The sequence below is a fragment of the Dasypus novemcinctus genome, chromosome 21 (genome assembly GCF_030445035.2).
Source record: "Dasypus novemcinctus isolate mDasNov1 chromosome 21, mDasNov1.1.hap2, whole genome shotgun sequence".
Taxonomy (NCBI): Eukaryota; Metazoa; Chordata; class Mammalia; order Cingulata; family Dasypodidae; genus Dasypus; species Dasypus novemcinctus.
The window spans coordinates 3,812,898-3,837,696 of NC_080693.1; the positions used below are offsets into that span (position 1 = coordinate 3,812,898).

At 38.9% G+C, this 24,799-nt stretch overlaps 1 pseudogene; it reads right to left on the bottom strand.

Annotated features, from left to right (window-relative positions):
* Positions 1–23,356: 23,356 nt before the first annotated feature.
* LOC139437237 (olfactory receptor 2G2-like) lies at positions 23,357–24,281 on the bottom strand (annotated as a pseudogene).
* Between the last annotated feature and the right edge of the window lie 518 nt (positions 24,282–24,799).

Sequence of the window (24,799 nt, forward strand, 5' to 3'; positions counted from 1 at the left end):
GAGAACTGTATCTCTCGTGAGAAAGGACGGCTCCCAGGGCATTAGATTGGCAGGCGTTGTGGGCCCCAAGGGGAGGGGAAAATGGACGTGCAATGGATGGAACAAAGGTAAATAAGGGGGCAAAAGAGGAGTTATGTGAGAGTACACGAGGATGAATATAAAACAGCTAATATTACACCAAAAACATATAGGGGACGACAGACTAATAATGAAAACCATAAGACAAAACATAGGATAACTAAAAAATTTAGAAAACTGTACAACCTAAAGTATGGACCACATAGTAAGCACAAATGTTACCTTGTTTGAAAACTATAGTTTCAGAATCTGTACATCAGTTTCAGGAAATATGATATGAATAAGTTAAAAGATTATTGCTGTGGAAGGGAAAAGGTTTTATGGTGGATCTGGGGAAATACTGTATATTGTATATATGAATTTTGGTGATCTAAGACTCTTCTGAAGCTGGCATTATGTTGGGATTCACTTTACGGGAAGTTTTGGATCACAGAGTGGTTCAACAATGGCAGCGGAGGAATACTGATATGGGATGTTATTGACAGGATATATATGGTTGACAGGGAGTTATACAGGGCATATGCCCAGGGTATATGGTAATGTCTATATATACTCATAGTGGAAACAATTAAAAACAACAGCTGGGGGGGGTACTGGGCTCCTGGCCGGGGGGTCACTGTTGTGGGCCCTGGGAGAGCAGCGGCAATCCTCCAGGTGCAACGGCAAGAACCAGGAAGGAAGGAGGGCCCAACAGTGGGCTCTTGATACTAATGGCTACACTTTTGAGCCTATGCACCTGCAATAAGAACAAGGCCTAGAGTAGCATTGTGCCTGGGGGTTTCCTCCTGACAGCCTTCATGTTACTCAAATGTGGCCACTCTCACAGCCAAACTCAGCATGTAGATGTGATGCATTCCCCCCAGCGTGGGACACGACACCCGGGGATGAGCCTCCCTGGCACCGAGGGATCACTACCACATACCAGCTGAAGAAGCAACTAGAAAATGACCTTGAATCAAAGATTCAATGCGGAACAGCAGAATATACCTGTCTACATATAATAACATGACTTCGGGAAGCGGTTTGACCTAATGTAAGGGGGAAATGGAAAAGAGAAATGAGATAAGGCTGTGAGTCTCTAAAAAAGAGTCTGGAGGTTGTCAGAAGGAATACCCCTATGTACAACTGAACAGAGTCTAAGAGACAGATAAGGTAGATACAACCACAGGTATTGGTTCTTTTGAGGGATAAAGAGACCCACGGGTTCTATGGTCATGGCAGAAGGGGTTCACTGCCATGACAGATGGCCCTTCTTTGGAGCTGGTGTTTCTGCGTGATGGAAATGGACTCAGAGGGGATCTCTTTTCACAAGACTTGCATGCTACTTTATTGGAATTGTAGTTGGTGCTGGGTTTAAGATATATGTAGGGGATTTGAATCTCTGGACTGATAATATGACACCCAGGCCCAGAGCCTCAACAGACTTCAGCTCCTACACTTTGACTTATTGGACTTACTCCACTCAGCTAACATGGAGTTGAAGAAGGTCAACCACCACAACATGGAGCCTAGAGTGTCTACAACTAGAAGCGGGAAGAGTGCATCCAGTACCCATGTACAATCTAAGCCCTCACTTGACATAGGTGTGCAATGGACACAACCAATCCAATGTCCACAGAGAAAATGTGGAATGGGTGTGGGAACGGTAGCCATGGGGGCTGCTGGGTGTGGGGAACGGGAGGAAGAGATGAGATGTGGAGGCATTTTCGGGACGTGGAGTTGTCCTGGATAGTGCTTCACGGACAATTACGGGACACTGTAGATCCCCCCAGGGCCCACTGGATGGAACGTGAGAGAGTCTGGGCTATGATGTGGACCATTGACTATGGGGTGCAGTGATGCTCAGAGATGAACTTACCAGGTGCAATGGATGTGTCATGATGATGGGAGAGAGTGTTGCTGTGGGGGGAGTGGGGGGCGGGGGCGGTGGGGTTGAATGTGACCTCATATATTTTTTTTAATGTAATTTAAAAAAATAATAATAAATAAATATTTAAAAAAAAAAAAGGCAGAGGAGTGTGTGGATGTGGGCAGAAATTATTTAGATTGGGGAATGTAGCAAGGACACTTTCTTGAAGAGAGTCTTGAGGGGCAAGCTCTTTGTCTTGATTCTTAAGCCGTTTAGGTCTTTCACAGTTTTAATTTCCAAGAGCAAGTATTCATGGAGCATCCATTTACACTACTTTGGCTTGGTCTCAGTATTGTTTAACATAAGAGAATTATCTTGGCTTTAGTTATTAAGCCCTTTAATTTTTTTCCAATAAGATATCATTTTTATTTGTGTTATCTATATTAATTAGTGCCTCCTCATAATATATGACAAGGATGTGTTGTTTCTGATTTTAAAACAAATGCTTCCAGTAATTCCCTATTATACTCTTGGATCTATTTAAGGGTTCTATAATTAGTGAGTTTTCTTTTCTATTATACTTTTTACCTTTATTTTTATTACATATTTATTTTTATTACTACATGCATATTGTGTTATTTGGAATATTCAATTAAATATTCATTATGGATTGCATCCTTTACTATTATAAAGTATACATCATCATTTCTTGGCTTTTTTTTTTTTGTCTTTTGTTTTTCTCTTTTTGTATTGCCCTGTATTCATCTTTTGGGAGCACCCCCTCCAACTCTAATTGACATGGTTTAAGTCAGTTTATTCCACAGGTGGCTCCAGGGTGGTGATACCTTCCAAGGGTGACTGGTCAAAGTATGAGTAACTGCAACAGGGATACAAATAGAAACAAAACCATAAAAGTGAGCAAGAGCACAGGGGATTTGATCAAAGAGAAATAGATTCTCCAATTTTTTTGTTGCTAAACTGGAAATTGATACTCCTAGAACCGATGGTGTTGGGTCCATCCTGCCTTAGAAAGAAACCAATATAGATGTAAGCTTCAGAGAGAAGTAGATAGATCCTTACAACATTTCCGAGGAACTAGATCAAGTCACAACTTCAGTTATCAGTACCTCTTGACATTTAATCAATGTGATCCAATAATTACACTGCTTTGGGGTTGATTTGTGTTATTTACCACTAAAATTACCCATTTCAATACAAGAAGCAGTTTTTCTAGGGTCCTATTTTCCCCCTCAGTGTCAAAGATGTCTTCCACAGAACTCATATCATTTTAAAATTCATTGAAAGTCTTTGGTTAACTTCCAGAATTCTAAAAATGTTGACTCTGACAACTTTTGCTGGGCTTTTTTTTTTTTTTTTTTTTTTTGCTTTTATGGTGGGGTAAATTTTCAGAGGCTCTTAATCCACCATTTTGCTGATATCCTATACATGATTGTTTATCATAGCATTGCTTATAATACAAAAAAGAAGAAACATACAAATGCTAGTCAACTCATTTAACAACATATGAAGCCTTTAAAAATAATCATATATGGAAATATTTGTGATATTTTTTATCATGACTCAAGATTTAAGAAAATAACTTCAGCAACATTTATTGCTCACTTTCACATGTCAAACATGTGATACATGCTTTGCATGCATAATTCCATTTTATTTTCACAACAGTACCATGAGGAAGATATTAAGATATCCATTTCACTGGTGATGACTGAAGCTTAAGGTTAAGTAGCTTTTCCAAGGTCAGAAAGGGAGCTAATGTCGGATCAAGTATCCAAACTGAGGTATGTATGACTCTAACAATGTCTCAATGTCTAAAACCCTAATCTTCTAGATATCCCCACTCCTTTCTTCCATGCAGCCCTAGAGGCTCTTGCATTTCCCTCATGAGGTAGATATATCTATTTATCATAACTACTTAATTGTTAGACTTCCCATTAAAATATGGGCTTCCTAAAGAGATGAGCTACCTTGATCATTACAGTGTCTCTCAGATCAAGCACTCAACATGAATATTATAATTATTTTTGAGTTATCAACACCAAATAAGTAAATGAGTTAATGGGTATATAAAATTTTTATTAGTTTTGTGGTTGGTAGCATCATCAAAATTGTATTCAACGATAAAATGCACTACTTGCAGATGAGAGGAAAAAGCATTTGAATTGTCTGCATGATATTATTAGCATGAAACATTCTTCAGGATTCCTAATAAAATAGGAGATAGTAGGTGCTGCTCTAGCTAAAGAAGTCTTAAGAGAGATTATTTGAGAGACAGATATACATTATAATAAGTGAGATTTAGGGTGCAAACTATAAGGTGAGTTAATATCTAAGAGACAGAAAATGCCTCTCTGGTGAAAAGGTGATGTTTAACTTGTGACCTAAATATAAATCGCCAGGGCAGCAAAAGAGAAAATTACTAACTGAGATAATAGCACATGCAGTGCTACTGAGGTATGAAAAAATGTAATAAACTTTAGGTACAAAAAAGAGAGGGATATAAGAGGTGGAAAAGAAAACTGAAGTCTGAGGAGTAAGAAATGGCTCCCAAGATTACATGGGGTCTTTATATGTTATTTTAAGTATTTTGAATTTGCTTTTAAAGACAGTGGAGACTAAATGGGTTTAAACAGATAATTAACATTCCTAGAATTACATTTTTAAAAAAGCAACCTGGCTGCACCGATCCTGTAGAAATAAAAGAGATCACAAGAGGATACTATGTTGGGTAGAGACCCATATAATGAGAGTGAAGGTAGACCCACAACCTGGGGAGGACTAATGCCATCAAATAGAGGGAACTGTATCTCTCAAGAGAAATGGTGGCTCCCAGGGCATTAGGGCAGTTGAGCAAGTCAAGCCCTCAACACTGTTGCAAGTATCTCTGAACATGGCTCCTCAAGAAATGAAGATTGACTGTCACTGTGGGGCCCAAGGGGAGGGGGAAATAGATATTGAATAGATGGAACCAACGTAACTGTAAGGGTAATAGAAGTGTTTCACAAGTGTACACAAGGATGGATATAAAACATGTAATATTACACCAAAAACATATAGGAGATGACAGACTAATAATGTAAAACATAGGATAACTAAAAATTTAGAAAACTGTATAGCCTAAAGTATAAGCCACAATGTAAACACAGATGTTACCTTGTTTGAAAGCTATTGTCTCAATATCTGTACATCAGTTTCAGTAAATATGATATGAATAAGTTAAAAGATTATCGCTGTGGAAGGGAAAAGGTTTTATAATGGATATGTGGGAGTACTGTATATTGTATATATGAATTACTGTGATCTAGGGCTTTTACGAAGAGAAGCTCAATAATTAGGGAAAAAAGAAAAGAAAAAGATAGGATGTAGAATTTTTCCAAATCAATATGGATATTCTATATCTAACCTTTAAACTCATCACTATATTCCATTTTACTATTAAGGGAACCTGACATTATATTGGGCTTCACTTTTCAGGAAGTTTTGGATCACAGAGTGGTTCAACAATGGCAGCGGAGGAATACTGGTATGGGATGTTATGGACGGGGGACATATGGTTGACAAGGAGTTATACAGGGCATGTGTCCAGGGTGCATGGAAATGTTTGGTATACTCACAGTGGAAACAATTAAAAACAACAGCTGGGGAGGTATTGGGTTCCTGGCTGGGGGGGGCTCTGTCATGGTCCCTAGGGGAGCAGTGGCAGTCCCCCAGGTGCAACAGCAAGGACTAAGAAGGAATGAGGGTCCAACAGTGACCCCCTGATACTAATAACTATGCTTGTGAGCCTATACACCTGAAATAAGAACAAGGCCTAGAGCAGCACTGTGCCTAAGAGTTCTCTCCTGACAGCCTCCGTGTTACTCAAATGTGGCCAGTCTCAAAGCCAAACTCAGCATGTAAAGGCAATGCCTTCCCCTCAGCATGGGACATGACACCCGGGGATGAGCCTCCCTGGCACCAAGGGATCACTACCAAGTACCAGCTGATGATGTAACTAGAAAAGGACCTTAAATTAAAGGTTCAATGTGGACCAGCAGAATATCCCTGCCTACATATAATAACAGGAGTTTAAAATGCTGTTTGACCTCAAGTAAGGGGGAAATGGAAAGGACAAATGAGTTTATATGGCTATGAGTCTCTTAAAAAGAATCTGGAGGTTGTCAGAAGGATTGCCCTTATGCACACCTGAGTAGAGTCTCAGAGACAGATAAAGTAGATACAACCCCAGGTATTGGTTCTTCTGAGGGCTAAAGGGCCCATAGGTTCTATGGTCATGGCAGATGGAGTTCACTGCCATGTCAGTTGGCCCTTCTTTGGAGTTGGTGTTTCTGCGGGATGGAGCTGGACTCAGATGTGATCTCTTTTCACAAGCCTTTCATGCTACTTTACTGGAATTGTAGTTGGTGCTGGGGTTTAAGATATATCTAGGGGATTTGAATCTCTGGACTGACAATATGATAACCAGGCCCTGACCTCAACAGACTTCAGCTCCTACACTCTGATTTATTGGACTTACTCCACTCAGCTAACATGGAGTTGAAGAATGTCAACCACCACATCATGGAGCCTAGAGTGCCTACAACTGAAAGCAGGATGATTGCATCCAGTATCCATGTGGAATCTAAGCCCCCTCTTGACATAGATGTGGAATGAACACAACCAAACCAAGGTCCACAGGAAGGAGGAATACAGTAAAGATTAGAGTGGACTTAATGATATTCTATTCATGAACTACTGTAGTTAATAATCGATAAAATGTGGCATTGGTGTGGAAAAAGTGGCCATGGTGGCTGCTGGGTGCAGGGAATTGGAGGAAGAGATGAGATGTGGAGGCATTTTCGGGACTTAGAGTTGTCCTGAGTGGTGCTGCAGGGATAATTGCCGGACCTTTATGTCCTCCCATGGCCCACTGGATGGAACGTGGGAGAGTGTGGGCTATGGTGTCGACCACAGGCCATGGGGTGCAGCGATGTCCAGAGATGTACTTACCAGATGCAATGAATGTGTCATGATGATGGGGGAGAGTGTTACTGTGGGTGGAGTGGTGAGGTGGGGGTGGTGGGGGTGGGGGCAGTGGGGGTGAATGGGGACCTCATATTTTTTAATGTAATATTTTAAAGAAAATGAATAAATAAAATAAAATAAAATAAAAAAGAGGATACTATGAATACTGTATACCAAAAAACTAGATAATATAGATGAGATGGAAAAATTCCTAGAAACACACAACCTACAACGACCCTAGAAGAAATAGAGTACTTCAACAAGCCACAAGTGAAGAGACTGAAACAGGCATCAAAAAGCTCCCAAAGTTGAGACCAGATGGCTTCATAGGAGAATTCTACCAATCATTCAATCTAAAACCAATCTTTCACAAGCTCTTCCAAAAAAATTGAACAGGAAAATACTACCAAAGTAGTTCTATGAAGCCAACATCACTCTAATACCAAAGCCAGATAAAGATACAAGAAAAGAAATTTACAGACCAATATCTTTAATGAATATAGATGCAAAATACTTACAAACAGAATCCAAAGGCACATTAAAATAATTATACACCATGATCAAGTAGGTTTTATCCCAGGTATACATGGGTGGTTCTGTGACTGCTTGCTCAGTCGGTAGAGGTGGGGTCTGGCTGCGGATGAGGGGTCAGTCCAGCTCAGGACGAGGGGTCGGTCCCGCTTGGGACGAGGGATCGGTCCCGCTTGGGACGAGGGGTCGGTCCGGCAGCAGACGAGGGGTCGGTCTCACAGGGGTTGCGTGGTTCGGCTGACGGCGAAGCCGGCGACGAAGGGGTCACCTGGAGAAGCAGGCAACGAACTGGGGACAAGGGAGGCCAGGCCCTTGTCGGGGGCTCTCAGGACTGGAGGGCGCATGGCAGAAGAACTACCGCGGAGACAAGGTAAACACGCAAGTCCAACTTTATTGAGGGAGAGGCAACAGTTTTATAGGGGCTAGGAAAGGCTGATTGGTTGAAGCCACGCCCTGTTCTGATTGGTTGCCGGAGAAAGGTCAGTGGGAGGTACTGGATGGGGGAGGGGTGGTGATTAGGGATTGGCTGTTGCTGTTGCTGGGGGAAGTGGCAGGGTTTAGTGATTGGTGGCTGCTGTTGCTGGGGTAGAGGGCAGACTTGAGTTTCCTGCCTTGTGCCTGGCTGTTTCTGCTGTGGGGGGGGGGGGAAGGGCAGACTGGAATTTTCCGCCCTGCGCCTGCGCAGGGAGAAAGAAGAAGAAGGGTGTTGCCTCATAAGGCATCGTGTGGCGCTCTCCGGGAGGAGGGGCAGCCGCGGAAGCATGGCTGCCGAGAAGGGGAGACCCGAGAGCACTCTGCGCCCATGCCGAGCTCCCTTCAGGGGTGGCGGTGAGTCCGACCAGCCACCCTATTATGGGGGAATTAGGCCTGCCGCGGCTGCTCCCCTGCCAGGCCAGCAAAACACACTTCAGCCCGAGGCGTGACCGCATGGTTCAACACAAGAAAATCAATTAATGTAATAAACCACAATGATAAATTGAAGAAGAAAAATCACAGGACAATCTGAATTGATACATAAAATGCATTAGACAAAATACAGCATCCTTTCTTGATAAAAATATTCCACAAGATAGGAATATAAGGAAGCATTCTCAATATGGTAAAGTACATATATAGAAAGGCTACAGCTAACATTGTACTCAATAATGGAAGACTGAAGGAGCAAGATAAGGATGCGCAGTGTCACAACTGTTAGTCAATATTGTGCTAGAAGCTCTAGCTAAAGCAATTAGGCTAAATAAAGAAATTAAAGAATCCCAAATAGAAAAGGAAGAAGTTAAACTTTCCCTATTCACTGATGATATGATCCTATATTTTGAAAACCCTTAGAAGTCCACAACAAAGTGACTAGAATAGATGAGTTCAACAAAGTTGTGGGATACAATATTACTATGCAAAAATTAATAGAATTTCTATACAATACTGATGAGCAAACTGAGAAGAAAATCAGAAAAAAATTTCTGTTACAACAGCAACTAAGAGAACAAATATTGAAGAGTAAACTTAACTGAGGACATAAAGGACCTATTTCAGAAAGTTACAAAACATTGCTTAAAGATACTGAAGAAAACTTAAATGGGGATTTCCATGTTCATGGACTGGAAGACTAAATATTAAGATGTCAATTCTTTCCATACATATTTACAGATTCAATGCAATCCCAATAAAAATCCTAACAGACTTGTTTGCAGAAATAGAAAAACCAACTATCAAATTTATTTGAAAGGATAAGGGGCCCCAAATAGCCAGAAATGTCTTTTTAAAAAAGAATAATGAAGCTGGAAGATTCTCATTTTCCAACTTTAAAACATTTTACTTACCTACAATGGTAAAAACAGCATGGAACCGGCATAAAGACAGACAGATCGACCAATGGAACCAAACTGAGAACTCAGAGATCACCCTCACATCTACAGTCAAGTGATTTTTGAAAAGGCTGTCAAGCCCTCCCAACTGAGTCAGAACAGTCTATTCAATAAACGGTTCTGGGAGACCTGGCTATCTGTAATCAAAAGAAAGAAAGAAGACCCCTATCACACACCTTATACAAAAATTAACTCAAAATGGATCATGGACCTAAATATAAAATTGATAACCATAAATCCTAGATGAAAATGAAGGAAAACATCTTCAAGATTTTGTGGTAGGCAACAGTTTCTTAAACCTTAAAACCAAAGAATGAGCAACAAAAGAAAAAAAATAGATAAATGGGTCTTCTTCAAAATTAAGCAATTTTACATCTCAAAGAACTTTGCCAAAAGGTTGAAAAAGCCATCCACTTAATGGGAGAAAATATTTGGAAATCACATATCCAATAAGGGTTTAATACCCATGATATACAAAGAGATGCTAAAATTAAGTATCAGAAAGGCAAACTATCTGATTAAAAAAAGGCAAAAGACATGAATAGACAATTATCCAAAGAAGAAACACAAATGGTGAAAAAACAAATGAAAAAATGTACAACTTCACTAGCTGTAACAGTTTGATACAGTTATGAATTCCACAAATAGATATTGCATTATGTTTGTAAACTGGTCTGCACCTAGGCATGATAAAATTATGATTAGGGCTTTGATTGGGCCATGTCAGTAGGGCATTGGCATGGCAAAGGACAGAGTTGGAGCATTTTGATGTTGAGGTTTTTAATGCTGGAGTTTTGATGTTGGAGTCTGATGCTGAAGTCTTTTTTATTTATTAATTTTTTTCGGTTTTTAAATTAAAGTTAATAGATCACAAAGACCATTACATTAAAAAACATAAAAACCACAAAAAACATAAGAGCTTCCCATACACCTCACTCTGCACCCTTCAAACCATTATTTCTGTAAATTGTATTTTTTGAAAATAAATACATCACAAAAAAGTTACATTAAAAAGTATGAGGTTCCCATTACCCCAACCCCCCACAACACTTTTCCCACACCAACAACCTCCTTCATCATTGTGGCACACTCATCACACTCGGTAAGCCCATATTGGAGCATGGCTGCATCACATAGATAATAATTTACCCTGTAGTTCACACTCTACCCCAGTATATTCAATGGGTTATGGCAGGATATGAAAAGTCCAGCATCTGACCCTGCAGTATCATTTAGGACAACTCAAAGTCGCCAAAATGACCCCACATCACATCTCTTCTACCTTTTCCCTGCCCTCAGCAACTACTGTGGCCACTTTCTCCACCTGAATACTACAATTTCTTCTATTACTAATCACAATAGTTTTATACTAGAATATTATTAAGTCCACTCTAATCCATATTTTATTCCTCCATCCTGTGGCCCCTGGGATGGTGATGTCCCACTCCACCTCTAGATCAAGAGGGGGCTTAGATTCCACATGGATGATGGATGCAATTCCTCTGCTTGCAGTTGTTGGCATTCTTAATTCCCTGGTGTGGTGGTTCACCATCTTCACCTCCCTGATAGCTGACCTGGGTAAGCCCAATGAACTAGAGAGTAGGAGTTGCAACTCTGCTGAGGCTCAGGGCCCAGATAGCACATGGGCAGTCCAGAGATTCACATCCTCAGAGTATGCACCATCCCTAGCACCAACCACATGTTCATTAAAAGTGACAGAAGAGGCATGTGTACGAAGGTCACATCTAAGTCCAGCTCCATCACACTCAGGAGCACAAATTCCAAAGTAGAGCCCTCTGACATGGCACAGAACCCTAATCCATCTGCCATGACCATGTACCCTGTGGATCTCCATAGCCTTTAGGAGAACCAGAACCTAGGGTTGTATTCACTTTGGCTTTCTCTGGGGTTCTGCTGATGTGTTCATAAGCATGACACCTCTGATGACCTCCCAGCTCTTTTTGGAAGACTCTTAGACATTTAAACTCATTTTTCTTTGCTATTTCCCACTTTTATTCTAGGTCAAAAAGCAGTTTTTAACACTTGATCCAACATGTATGCTGAGATATTCTGCTGGTTAGTGTTGACCCTTTTATTCAAGGTCTCTTTCTAGTTGCAATACCAGTTAGTGATTGGTAGTAATCCCTCGGCACTAGGGAGGCCCGTCCCTGGGAGTCATGCCCATGCTGGGGGTAAGGTAATGCATTTACATGCTGAGTTTGGATTAGAGAGTGGCCACATTTAAGAACATGGAGGCTTTGAGGAGGTAACTCTTAGGCACCCAGCAGCTCTAGGCCTAGTTCATATTTCAGGCACATAGGCTCATAAACATAATCATCAGTATCAAGGGCTCATTATTGGGCCATCCTTCCTTGTTGGCCTTTGCCATTCCACTTGGGAGATTATTGCTGTTCCATTGGGGAATGTGACAGAGCTCCCCCAGGTAGGAACTCAGCACTCCCTCAATTGGAGTTTGTAACTGTAACTACTATAAAAACCCCAGAATATATCAGAACATTTTTATGTCCCCTATATACATGCCCTGGAGAACTCCCCCAACTCATGTGACCCCCATCAATAACACCCCATACCAGTGTTCCTCTCCTGCCATAGTTGAACCTCTCTGTCATCCAAACCTTCTTCAACAATGAATAATATATTGCCAAATTCAATTAATAGGAAATTTAAACATAGTGATGGGTTTAAAAGTTTAGAAATAGAATACATAATAATTTAGAAATACTAAAATAAAGTAAAAATAAATTGGTGTATTAATAAAATGAAAAATATTATAAAGCTTTGTTTCAAACATTTTGCCTTTCATCACTGTAATAGGTCTTGCCCTGTATGTACAGTGGCAAGGAACTTTCTTTAATTTCTTCCTCAGTATCTACATCCTTTCTTTTTTTCCCCTAATGTTTAATTTTGTCTTCAAAAAATTTTTAAATCACAGTAATTCACATACACAATACAGGGAACTCCCATATATCCAACATCAAACCCTTTTCCCCTTTCCCCAGCAATGATCTTTTTACATGTTCATGTTTTATTTGCTGCAGCTGAGGTACAGATTTTGAAACATAGCTGTCAAACATTGTTTCATTTTGGTTGACATTATGGTTTTTATTTTAGACTGTACAAATTTCTAAATTTTTAGCTTCCTTATATTTTACATTATAGTTTACATTTTAGCTTACAGACTTTTATACACGTTTGGTGTAAGTTAACATGTCCTATATCCATCATTGCATGATCTTCTGGAGCACTTCCATTGCCCCCCAGTTGCTGTGCTTCCATCTATTCTTAGCTCTCTCTCCCTCCCCTCAGGGACAATAGTGACAATTTTCACTACTTGAGGGACCAGATTTACAGATACTACAACAATGCTGTGGGCTTGGCATACTAGATTGTCCTAACTAGTTGGGAGCCACCGATTCTCTTGAGAGACACAATTTCCTCTATTTTGGAACATCAGTTCTCCCCAGGTTGTGGGTACACTTTCACACTCATTGTATGGGTCTCCACCCAATGATATAACACACTATGACAAAATGAGCACTCACTCCCTAGAAGCTTGTCCCTGTATGAGATTCCCCCCTTAAGCACCTTAAACACATAATCCTCCCTTATTATATTTTCTAAAGAGTTTTCTCAACATTATAGCTTCAAACATATACCTGACAATTTCCCATATTCAACTGTCCCCCCCCAGACCTCCCCCAAATTCCTTGGGCCATATGACACTTCCACCCAACCCTAGCCCCCCTCAGGCCCCACCCAAAGGTATTCCCATGCCCCATCTTGTCCTTTCCCTGTTACAAATACTTACATCCAACTTATCATAGACTTTACCCATGTAAGCATCAGCTTGCAACCTTCCTCTCCCCCACAATTTCCTTTAAGCCTATCTTCAAGTCTCTAGCTCTCTGAGGCAACTTAGTTTGCTGGTTTCATATCAAAGAGTTCATATTGGATTTGACCTTCAATGTCTGGCTTGCTTCACTCAACATAAGGTCCTCAAGATTAGCCCATGTTATCACACGTGCTTGTACTGTATTCCTTCTTATAGTTAAGTAGTATTCCATTGTATGTATATTCTACATTTTATTTATCCATTCATCAGCTGATGGGCTTTTGAGTTGATTCCATGTTTTGGCAATAGTGAATAATGCTGCTATGAACATTGATATGCATATAATGGTTTGTATCCTTATCTTCAGTTCTTCTGGGTATATACTCAGCAGTGGAACAGCTGGGTCATATGGAAAATCTATAGCTAACTTTTTGAGAACCGCCAATCTGTCCTCCAGAATGGCTGGATCCGTCTGCATTCCCACCAGCAGTGGATGAGTGCTCCCATTCCTCCACATCCTCTCCAGCACTTGTAATCTTCTGTTTTGTTTGATAGCTGCCAGTCATTTGTGAGTAATATTGTATCTCATTGTAGCTTTGATTTAGTCCCTAAGTCCCTGCTTGATTTTTTTCTTTTTATCGATCAATTCTACTATCTGTTTGATTTCAGAAGTACTGTGTTCCACATAATTAATTCTTGCCTCTGCCTCTTCAAATCTACTATTATTTCCTGAGAGTGTATTTTTTTATTTCTTGGATTGTGCTGTTCATCCCCATCATTCTGTTATCTTTTTGTGCATGATTACAATTTCTTCTGTATGCTCGGCAAGTGTTTCCTTAATATACTGAATCTCTTCCTTCACTTTACTGAATTGGTCCATGATACATGTTTTGAGAGCTTTAATTATTTGTTTGGTTTTCCACTTTTCTTCCTTATTTTTTAATTTGTTCATTGGACTGGGCCATGTTTTCCTGATTAATGGTATGGTCTGTAGTTTTTTGTTGCTGTCTGGTCATCATTTTATCTTGTTGAGCTTATTCATTTATTCAGTTGATTAGATTCTTCATCTTGGAATTTAATTGATGTAACTAGAAAATGACCTTGAATAAAAGGGTCAACTAGGACCAGCAGAATATCTCAGTCTACATATAATACCAGGAATTAAAATGCTTTTTGGCCTGAATAAAAAGGGGAAATGGAAAGGACTAATGAGTTTATATCGCTATGAGTCTCCAAAAAGAGCCGGGAGGTTATCAGAGAGGTTGCCCTTATGCACACCTCAGCAGAGTCCCAGAGACAGATAAAGTAGATACAACCCCAGGTATTGGTTCTTCTGAGGGCTACAGAGACCCACAGGTTCTATGGTCATGGCAAATGGAGTTCAGTACCATCTCAGTTGGCCCTACTTTGGAGTTTGTGTTTCTGTGTGATGGAGCTGGACTCAGATGTGATCTTTGTCCACAAGTCTCTCCTGTTACTTTTATTGGAATTGAAGTTGGTGCTGCGGTTTAATGTATACCCAAGGCACCTGAATCTCTGGACTGACCATGTGATAGTCAAGCTCTGAGCCTCAACAGACTTGCAGGTCATACTCTGGTTTATTGGACTTACCTCACTCAGCTAACATGGAGGTGAAGAAGGTCAATCACCACACCAGGGAGCCAAGAGTGCCTACAATTGAAGGCAGGAGAATTGCATCCAGCATCCATGTAGAATCTAAGCTCCCTCTTGATATAGATGTGGAGTGGACACAATCATTCTAAGGCCCACAGGATGGAGGAATAGAGTATGGATTAGAGTGGTCTTACTAATATTCTATTCATGAACTATTGTGATTAGTAATCAAAGAAAATGTGGCATTGGTGTGGAGAAAGTGGCCATGGTGGCTGCTGGGGGTAGGGAGTGGGAGGAAGAGATGCGATGTGGGGGCATTTTTGGGGGCTGGAGTTGTCCTGGGTGGTGCTGCAGGGACAGATACCGGTAATTGTATGTCCTCCCATGGCCCACTGGGTGGACTGAGGGAGAGTGTGGGCTATGGTGTGGACCACTAACCATGAGGTACAGTGGTGGTCAGAGATGTATTCACCAAATGCAATGAATGTCTCATGATGATGGAGGAGATTGGTGCTATGGGGGGAGGAGTGGGCTGAGGGGGGTGGGAGTTATATGGGGTCCTCATTTTTTGAATGTAACATTAAAAAAACAAATAAAGACAAAAAATAGTTGTTCTTTTTGCGTGTGTGCTAAGTCTTCTCTTTGTCACTTTGTTCTTCTTATTCTATTTCCTTGCTGTTGGCTAAGTTCCCTTGAAGGAAAATATTAGGGACAGAGAAAGTAAATGAGGTAAGAAAATAAAATGTAATAGTAGTATTGCTAGTGAATGACAGCAGAAGAATCCTGTGAGATCTGGGAGAATGGATACTGAACTCACATAAGCTGTGTATAGTTATAACCTAAAAAAAATGGAGTACCTATAATGAGATAGTAAATTGAATATGGGGAGAAATATAGTATGAATTAAAAGGCCAGTATGGTGAGGAGAGAGCGAAAGAGAAAAGAAAGGATAGTAAAGAGTGAATAAAATAGAAAACAGATTAGAGATATTAGAGATAAAATGTCAGAAATATTGGGGGCTAAACAAAGAGAGGTGGAATGTAACAAAAACAATAAAGGATAGAGGATAGAATGATGTAAAGGAAAGGGGAGAGTGTTAGTAGCCAAAATCAGTACACAGAGAAGAGAGGAAACTGAAGATGAGGAAGCACAGCAAATAAGAAATGTTGCCTGCAGCACCTAATATAAAAAAAAGAAAAAAGAAGAAAAAAAATTTCAAAAAAGCAAGCCCCCCCCCCAAAAAAAAAAAAAAAAAGAGAAAGGGAAAAAAGGGCCATGGGGAGATAAAGAGGAAAGAAAAACAAGAAAACTGACAAAAAAGACCGAATGAGGCCTCAGGCAAGGATTCCTCTTTGCAATTGAATAAACTGCTTAGGAGTTTGACCTTCCCCTTTCTCCCTTCTTCACCTCCCTCTCTCCTAGGGCCACAGCAAGGCTGCATGAGGGCTCCTGTAGGAAATCCAAATGGGTCCCTGGTGATCCAACTCACCTCAGAAAATAATGTCTCTTAATTTCTTGAGAGAGAGCACACACCCCTTGCCAGGAACCCTAAATATGCTATTGGAAGCCTGCATAGCACATCCTACTGTCCTTCTACCTTAGGTGTGCGACAGGGGGGCTAATTAATTTTTTGATTCTACTTTCTTCCAGACCAAGTTTCCTATCCCAGGGCAGTTAGGTAAATCAGGGTCTCTCAGCAGATTCACCTCTTCTCTCTTCTTAGGCTCTCCCCAAGTCAGCTGATATGCTCCTCCAAACTCAATCAAAGGGGGTGACCAGAAAATTGAACCTGCACTCTTTGGGCCCCTCTGAACCTCCTGCCTACACGTTCCCACTCCTGGAGTTAGTCCAGGACCAGAGAGGTAGGGCAATGCCAGATTTCTGGGAGTGCTGGGCTTGGGAAACAAAGGCTGGGAGAATGTGGACTTGGGGTATGTAGGTCTGTGAAATGTGGGTTGAGGGATTCGGGCACCATGGGCTTGGGGTTCATGTATTTGGGGAACATGGGGCTTGGGAATGCTGCCACATGACCAGAAGCTTTCCTGGAGTGCTATGCCCTCAGCCCTAGGGGGAAGGGATTTACCTTCCAATGACTTCCAAGTTCAGTGTTAGAAACTCACAGTTCTTCCTTGAGCAAGCACTAATTCTGCTGCAGCCTCTCCAGATCAATGTCCAGATACCCCCTGCCATGTAGGTTCCTGAAACAGCCTGCTCCAGCAGAATTCTGTCACCATACAGCCTGTCCTTTGCAGGGTAGATGATTACAGTGTACCTACTTGGATGCCATCTTGCCCCACCTCCTGATGCTTAAGTCTCAAACTGGAGCCCCAGAAAGTAAGCACACAGAGGAAAGAGAAGCAAGCCCCAAGCAGAGAGGAATACTGAGTCTAGAAAGAAGCATGCCCTGGGAAGAGAGGAACCCAGGAAGGCTGAGCCCTGGCATACACCAGCATCCATATTGTTCCAACACGTGGACATAGACTTTGGTGAGGGAAGTAACTTTTGCTTTATAGCTTGGTGTCTGTAAGTTCCTACACAAAATAAATACCCTTTATAAACATCAGCAGATTTCTTGTATTTTGCATCAGCACCCCTTTGGCTGACTAATACACTAGTGATTAGGAAAATGGACATTAAAACTACAATGAGATATCATTTCACCCCTATTAGAATAGCCACTATTAAAAAGTTGGAAAACTAAAAGTATTGGAAAGAATGAGGCTAGATAGGAAAGCTTATTCTTTGTTAGTGGGCATGTAGAATGGTACAGCCACTCTGGAGAACTGTTTGGCATTTTCCAAGGATGTTGAATATAGACTTGCCATGTGACCCAACAATATCACTACTAGGTATATACACAGAAGAATTGAGAGAAGTGACATGAACAGAAATCTGCACACAGATGATCATAGTGTTATTATTCACAGTTGTCAAAAGATGGAAACATCCCAGGTGTCCATCAACCAATAAATGGTTAAATTGTGTATACACACATTGGACTATTATGCAGCTGTAAGAAGAAATGAAGTCATGAAGTGTACTTATGACATGAATGAACATGGAGGACATTATGTTGAGTGAGGTAAGCCAGACAAAAAAGGACAAATACTAGATGACTGCTATTATGAGCTAAATATATTGCATAATCTCATGGAGTTAATAATTAGAATATAGGTCACCAGAAACTAGAATAAGGGTAGAGAATGGAAAGCTGGAGGTTAATCTGGGCAGAATTGGTAAAAAGGTAGTTTGTAAATCTTTAGAAATGAATAGAATTGTTGAAAGCACATCATAGTGTTTTTAACTACCATAGATAAGGGTATGACAGTGATTGAAAGGGAAAGTCTAAGGACAAGTATATTAGTAGCAGGAAAGCTAAAAAACTTAACATGGAAGTGTATAACAGTGAAACCTCATGTCAAATACAATCATGAGTAATAATGCATATATGACTATTTTTTAAAAATACAAATACTAATAAACTAAAGAGAAAGAAACAAAATAGCAACTATGTACAGCAGAAGCACAGAGAGATGAGAGGTGACTATTCTGTTTGCTTATTATTATTGATTTAATGAAAATACTTTCATACTGATTGAAGTAATAATGCAATGCACAACTATGTGATTGTATCAAATAACATTGTGCACTTTGGATGGGTTTATGCTTTATTAAAATGTATCAATAAAATTGATTGTTAAAAAATGTATCAAAGACATAAATATAAGAATTAAAACTGTGAATCTCCTAGAAGAAATATTAGGGAAGTATCTTCAGGACCTTGTTTTAAGCAATGGCTTCTTAGATGTAACACCAAAAGCATGAGTAAAAAAAGGAAAATTAGATGAATGGGATGTCATCAAAATTTAAAGCTTTAAGCATCAAAGAACTTCATCATGAAAAGTAAAGGACACCCTACAGAATGGGAGAAAATATTGGGAAATGATATATCTGATAATATTCAGAATATATATATAGAAATACTACAATTCAATAACAAAAGATAAACAACCTTATTAAAAAATTGGCAAAAGACTTGAATAGTCTTTACTCCAAAGAAGATATACAAATGACCAAAAGTACATGAAATGATGTTAAAAATCATTAGCCATTAGGGAAAACAAACCATAACCACAATGAAATACCATTTCACACACATATAGAATGACTAATATTATTTTTAAAATGGAAAATAACAAATATTGTAAAGGATTCAGAGAACTAGAACCACTTATTCATTGTTGGTGGGACTATAAAATGCAGCTGCTGTGGAAAATGGTTTTTTAGTTCTGCAGAAAACGGTTTGCCAGTTTCTCAGAAAGTTATGTACAGATTTACCATAAGACTTGACAAGCCCACTTCTAGGTAAAAACCCCAAATAACTAATAGCTGGGACTCAATTGGTTATTTGCACACCAATGTTTAGAGCAGCGTTAATCATAATTCCTTAAAGACGAAAGCAACCTGTGTCCATCAACAAATGAGTGAATAAACAAAATGTAGTATATCCATACAATGGCATATTATCTAAGAATGAAGTTCTGATACATGATACACTATGGATGAACCTTGAAGACATCATTTAGAGTGAATTAGGCCAGACCAGAAGGAAAAATATTGTATGCTCTATGGATACAAATATGGATATGAAATAATTAGAATAAGCAAATTAGTAGACTCTGAAACAGGAATATGTTTTACCAGGTACCTTAAATCTGTTTAACTAGTTTCTCTTTTGGGTAATATACAGCTTTAGTAAAAAATGGTGGTGTTGATAACACAACATTTTGAACATAATTAACACCACTAAAATATATAGTTGAATGTGGTTGAAATATTTTTAAATATTTTAAAAACCCTAAGACTGTATAACACAAAAAGTGAACCCTAATGTAAACTATGGACTCCAGTTAATAGTACAATTATAATAATATTCTTTCATCAGTTGTAACAAAGGAACCACACTACTAATGAAAAGTGTTAACAATAAGGAAAACTGTGTATGGAGGGTAATATATGGAAACTGTATTTCATGTATGAATGCATATATGTTTCTACAAGTAAAAGAAAGAAAGGAAGGAAGAGAAAGAGGGAAGGAAGAAAATGAATGAGATGACAATTAAATGCAATACATGATACTGGATGGGATCTAAGAATGAAGAAGCTCAAAAGGACATTACTGAGACATAAAAAATATTAGAGTGTACTCTCTTTTCACTGGGTGCAATGTTCTATATATGTCTATTAGGTCTAGTTGGTTTAGTGTATCATTCAAGTCCACTACTTTTTCATTGATCTACTACCTAGATGTTTTGTCCATTATTGTGAGTGGTATGTTAAATTCTCATACTATTTCTGTAGAACCATTAATTTATCCTTTCAAATCTGTCAGTGTTTGCTTCAAATTTTGTGGCTCTGCTGGTAGGTGCATATATATTTAAAATATTACATCTTTTTATTGAATTGTCTGCCTTATCAGTATATAATGACCATATGTATCCCTTGTGACTGTTTTGTCTTAAAGTGTATTTAATATTGATATTAGTATAGCCACCATAGCTCTCTTTTAGTTATTCCTAATGTGGTATATTTTTTCCCATCATTTCAACCTCAACCTACTTGTATTTTTTAATTTAAGATGAGTCTCTTGTAGACTGCATATAGTTGGGTCATGATTTATTATCTATTCTGCAAATCTCTGCCTTTTGGCTAGAGGGTTTTATCCATTGACATTTTAGTCACTACCGATAAAACAGGACATTCTTCTGCCATGTTTCTATTTAGCCTCTGAAGGTCTTACATAACAGTCTCTTCAACAAATGGTGCTGGGACAACTCGACATCCATAACAAAAAGAATGAAAGATGAGCCCTATATCACCCCCTTACAAGAACCAACTCAAAATTGATCAAAGACCTAAATATAAAAGCCAAGGCCATAAAACTCCTAGAAGATAATGTAGGGAAATATGTACAAGCCCTTGCAGGAGGTGGCAGTCTTGAAAACTTTATACCCAATCTTAAGCAACTAAGGCAATCATAGATAAATGAGATCTCCTAAAAAATAAACACTTCTCCAGCAAAAAGGACAGTGTGAAGAAGGTAAAAAGGCAGCCTACTCAAGGGAAGAAAATATTTGGTAATCACACATCTGACAAGGGTCTAATATTCTTTATATATAAAGAGATCCTGCAACTCAACAATAAAAACTCAAATGACCCTGATTAAAAATTGGCTGAAAACCTTGAATAAGCTTTTTTCTAAAAAAAAGAAATACATATGTTGAAGAAACACATGAAAAAAATGTTCAACCTCACTGGCTATTAGGGAAATGCAAATCAAAGCTACAATGAGATATAATTTCACACCTACTAGAATGGCCATAATTAACAAAACAGAAAACTGAAGGTGTTGGAGAGGATGTGGAGGGGCAGGAATGCTTATTCACTGTTAGTGGGAATGTAGAATCCCCACTGTGAGTCTTTTAGTGGTTCCTAAGAAAGTTCATGTGAACCTGCAATACCACTACTAGGTATATAACCCAGAAGAACTTAGAGCAGTGATATGGACAGACATCCACACACCTATGTTCATAGTGACATTATTCACAATTGCCAAAAGATGGAATCAACTCAGGATTCCATCACATGGAATATTATTCAGCAGTAAGAAGTAATGAAGTCATGGAGCATATGACAACATGGATGATCCTATAGAACTTTATGTTGAATGAAGCAAGCCAGGCTCAAAAGGACAACTATTGTATGATTTCACTATTATGAACTTTTAATAAATATAATGAGAAAAATCATGGAGTTAATAACAGCAAGAATATGTCACCAGAAAATAGAATGTTGTTGCAGAATGGAAAGCTGAAATTTAATCTTTGCAGAATTGGTAAAAATGTATTTTTAAATGTTTAGAAATGAATGAAAATGGTCAAAGAACATTTTAGGATTTATAATTCATTGCACTAGCATATGAGCATTATAGTGGATTGTTTTTTGTTGATTTTTTCTTTTTTCAAGCAATGAAAATGCTCTAAAATTGATTAAAATGATGAATGCACAACTCTGTGATTATATCAAATGTCATTGTACACATTAGTAAATTGTATGGTTTATGAACAAAACATAATAATATGGTGAGTTTGGGGGGAAATACACCAAATGTAAGATATATACTATAATTAGTAGTCATCTACTATGATGCTTTTTAATAATTTGCTACAAATGTTTCACAACAATGCGAGGTATTGGTGGTGGTGATGTATGGGAACTCTGTATGATGTTATGCATGTTTATTTTCTAAGTTCACAACTTTTACTTTACACTTACTGTTTATGATTGTTCATGTAAGTATAACATACTTCAATAAAAATTTTAATGGAATAAAACAGCCTGTTAGAGAGAAATACACAATTTAACATGAGGTTTTGAAGATTAGATGTCTGAGCTTAAAGAGAAAGCCAGGAGTCATTGTAAAGCCATATGCAAAGGTTTTATTTTAAATTGTAATTAAAGCATAATGTACTTGCTATTCTCAAAAGCCTAGTGAGGGGGGAAGTGGCTATGCCTCAATAAATTGGACTCCCATCTACCATATGGGAGGCCCTGGGTTTGCATCCCAGAGCCTCCTTGTGAAGACAGGCTCACCCACATGCTGCGGAGAGCTGCCAGCCCATGAGTGCCATGGAAAGCCAACTCAGCAAGGTGATGCAACAAAAAAAGGGACACAAGCAAAAAAAGAAAAGGCAGAAGAGTGTGCAACAAATGGACACAGAGAACAGACAGCAAGCAAGCCACAAGGGGGGGATACATAAAAAATAAAAAAAATACAGACACAAAAGAATGCACAGAGAATGGACACAGAGAGCAGACAGCAAGCAAGCCACAAGAGGAGGATAAAAAAAAAAAAACCAGTGAGGGAAGAAATACAAAAATCAGAAACTTATAATATAGCACTGGGTGTGCTCTAGAGGTGAACTCAGAGAGTAACGGCTTACAAATGGGACTTAAGGGGCTTAGAAATCCATAGTTAGAGTTGATAAAAGAATATCACTGAAGTTTAGTGTTTTCTATTTCTGTTTTGAGCAACTGGCCAAAATATTTTTATTTTCGTGAAAGAAAAATGATAAAAACTTTATAATAATTCAATAATAATTTATAAGCCATCTAAAATATAGCTGTGACTATTAAATAGAATAAACTTTATAAAAACAAGCTTTATAAACAATAAAATCCTTTGAACAGTGATCTGTTTTAATTGGGTCTATTCCATTTTAGGTCCTAGTGAACAGCCTAGTTGAGAAATAATGTAATGGCAGTGGTGCAAATTGGCCAAATCCCACAGCTCCTCTGTGATGAAATGGGCACTCAAACTCAGATTTTCAGACTCTGAAATTCAAGCTCTAATTTATTCTCTTCTACTCAATCCCATTGACAGAGTCATGAACATAACCAAATTAGTTATTTAGTCACCCTTCATTAAATGATTGACCCTTAGTAAGTCTCTCCTAAATATTTCTGATAATCATGTCCCATTCACTCATAGAGTTTCCCCCAAATTTTTTCCAGTGCTGCCTTTACTTCCTTGTTCCTCAGAATATAGATGAGTGGGTTAAGCATGGGGATCACCACGATGTAGAAGGAAACAAACTTGCCCTGGACCTTGGATCTACTCTTGGCTGGCTGCAGATACATGAAAATGATAGTTCCATAGAAGATGATGACCACCATCAGGTGGGAAGAGCAGGTCCCAAGTGCTTTATGTCTTCCAATGACTGACTTGATCTTCAAAACTGCTTGAGCAATGTACCCATAGGAGATTAGGATGAGTGACAAAGGCACCACCAGGAATAATACACTAGCCACAAAGAGCTCAGCCTGGTTGAATGTGGTGTCCACACATGTCAACCTGATGAGCACAGGGACCTCACAGAAGAAATGATCCACCTGGCGATGATGACAGAAAGGCAGGTGAAGGGTGAGTGTGGACTGAATCAATGTGGTGGCCACTCCACTGAGACATGCCATAGAGGCCAAGACGTGGCAGAGCCAAGGATGCATGAAAAAGTATAATGTAAAGGATGACAAACAGCAACAGAGCAAGTATAGAACATCACAGCCAGGATACCCTCAGTGTAGACCAGTGCAAGGGAGACATAGAGTTGAATCACACAGTCTACACATGTGATGGACTTATCTGAACCCTAGGGGTTGATTAGAAGCTGGGGAATGATACTGCTTGTGAAGCAGAGGCCCAGGAAGGAGAAATGGGAGAGGAAAAAGTACAAAGGAGTGTGGAGTTTAGAGTACAAGATGGACACCAAGATGATAACAGTGTTGCCTAGAAAGGTCATGAGGTAAGGAACAAGATGATTCCAAAGAGTACCAGCTCTAACTGAGGCTTGTATGAAATACCTATCGGAATGAATCCAGAGGAGGCATTCTCATTGGTCCACTGCATTACTCTTGCTTTTATCTTTGACTTCTGAAAGATGAAATCATATCATGTATTAACCTCAGGGATTTTATGATAAATCCATGACAATTAAGATTTAGTGCTGGCTTAAAATATGAGTGGTTATAATCCTATTCTCAAATTTCAGTAAGTAAGTAAAGGAAAATTCCTTGAAAGGTATGGAAAGATCTTTCCTAAATTATAATTAAAATAAATTAAGGTTTTGTAATATATTACAAAACCTAGCATTCAGTATGCTTTTAAGATTTTTCAGTTTTAGAATTTTATTAAAGAAAAGAATTTTTAAACCTCCTATAAAAGAAAGAAAAAGAGCATTCCTGGAATAAAATATAGTGGTTTCAATTTTATTTAGCTTAAATGTAGTCTCCCTACATTTATAGAATACCAATTAAATAAACTAATATTATATTTATTAAATCTTTAAGATGATGAAAGTTCTAAATTCATGTTTAATAGAATAAAATTTAAAAAGGAAATGTAGATCTACCCCTCCCTTCAATGAA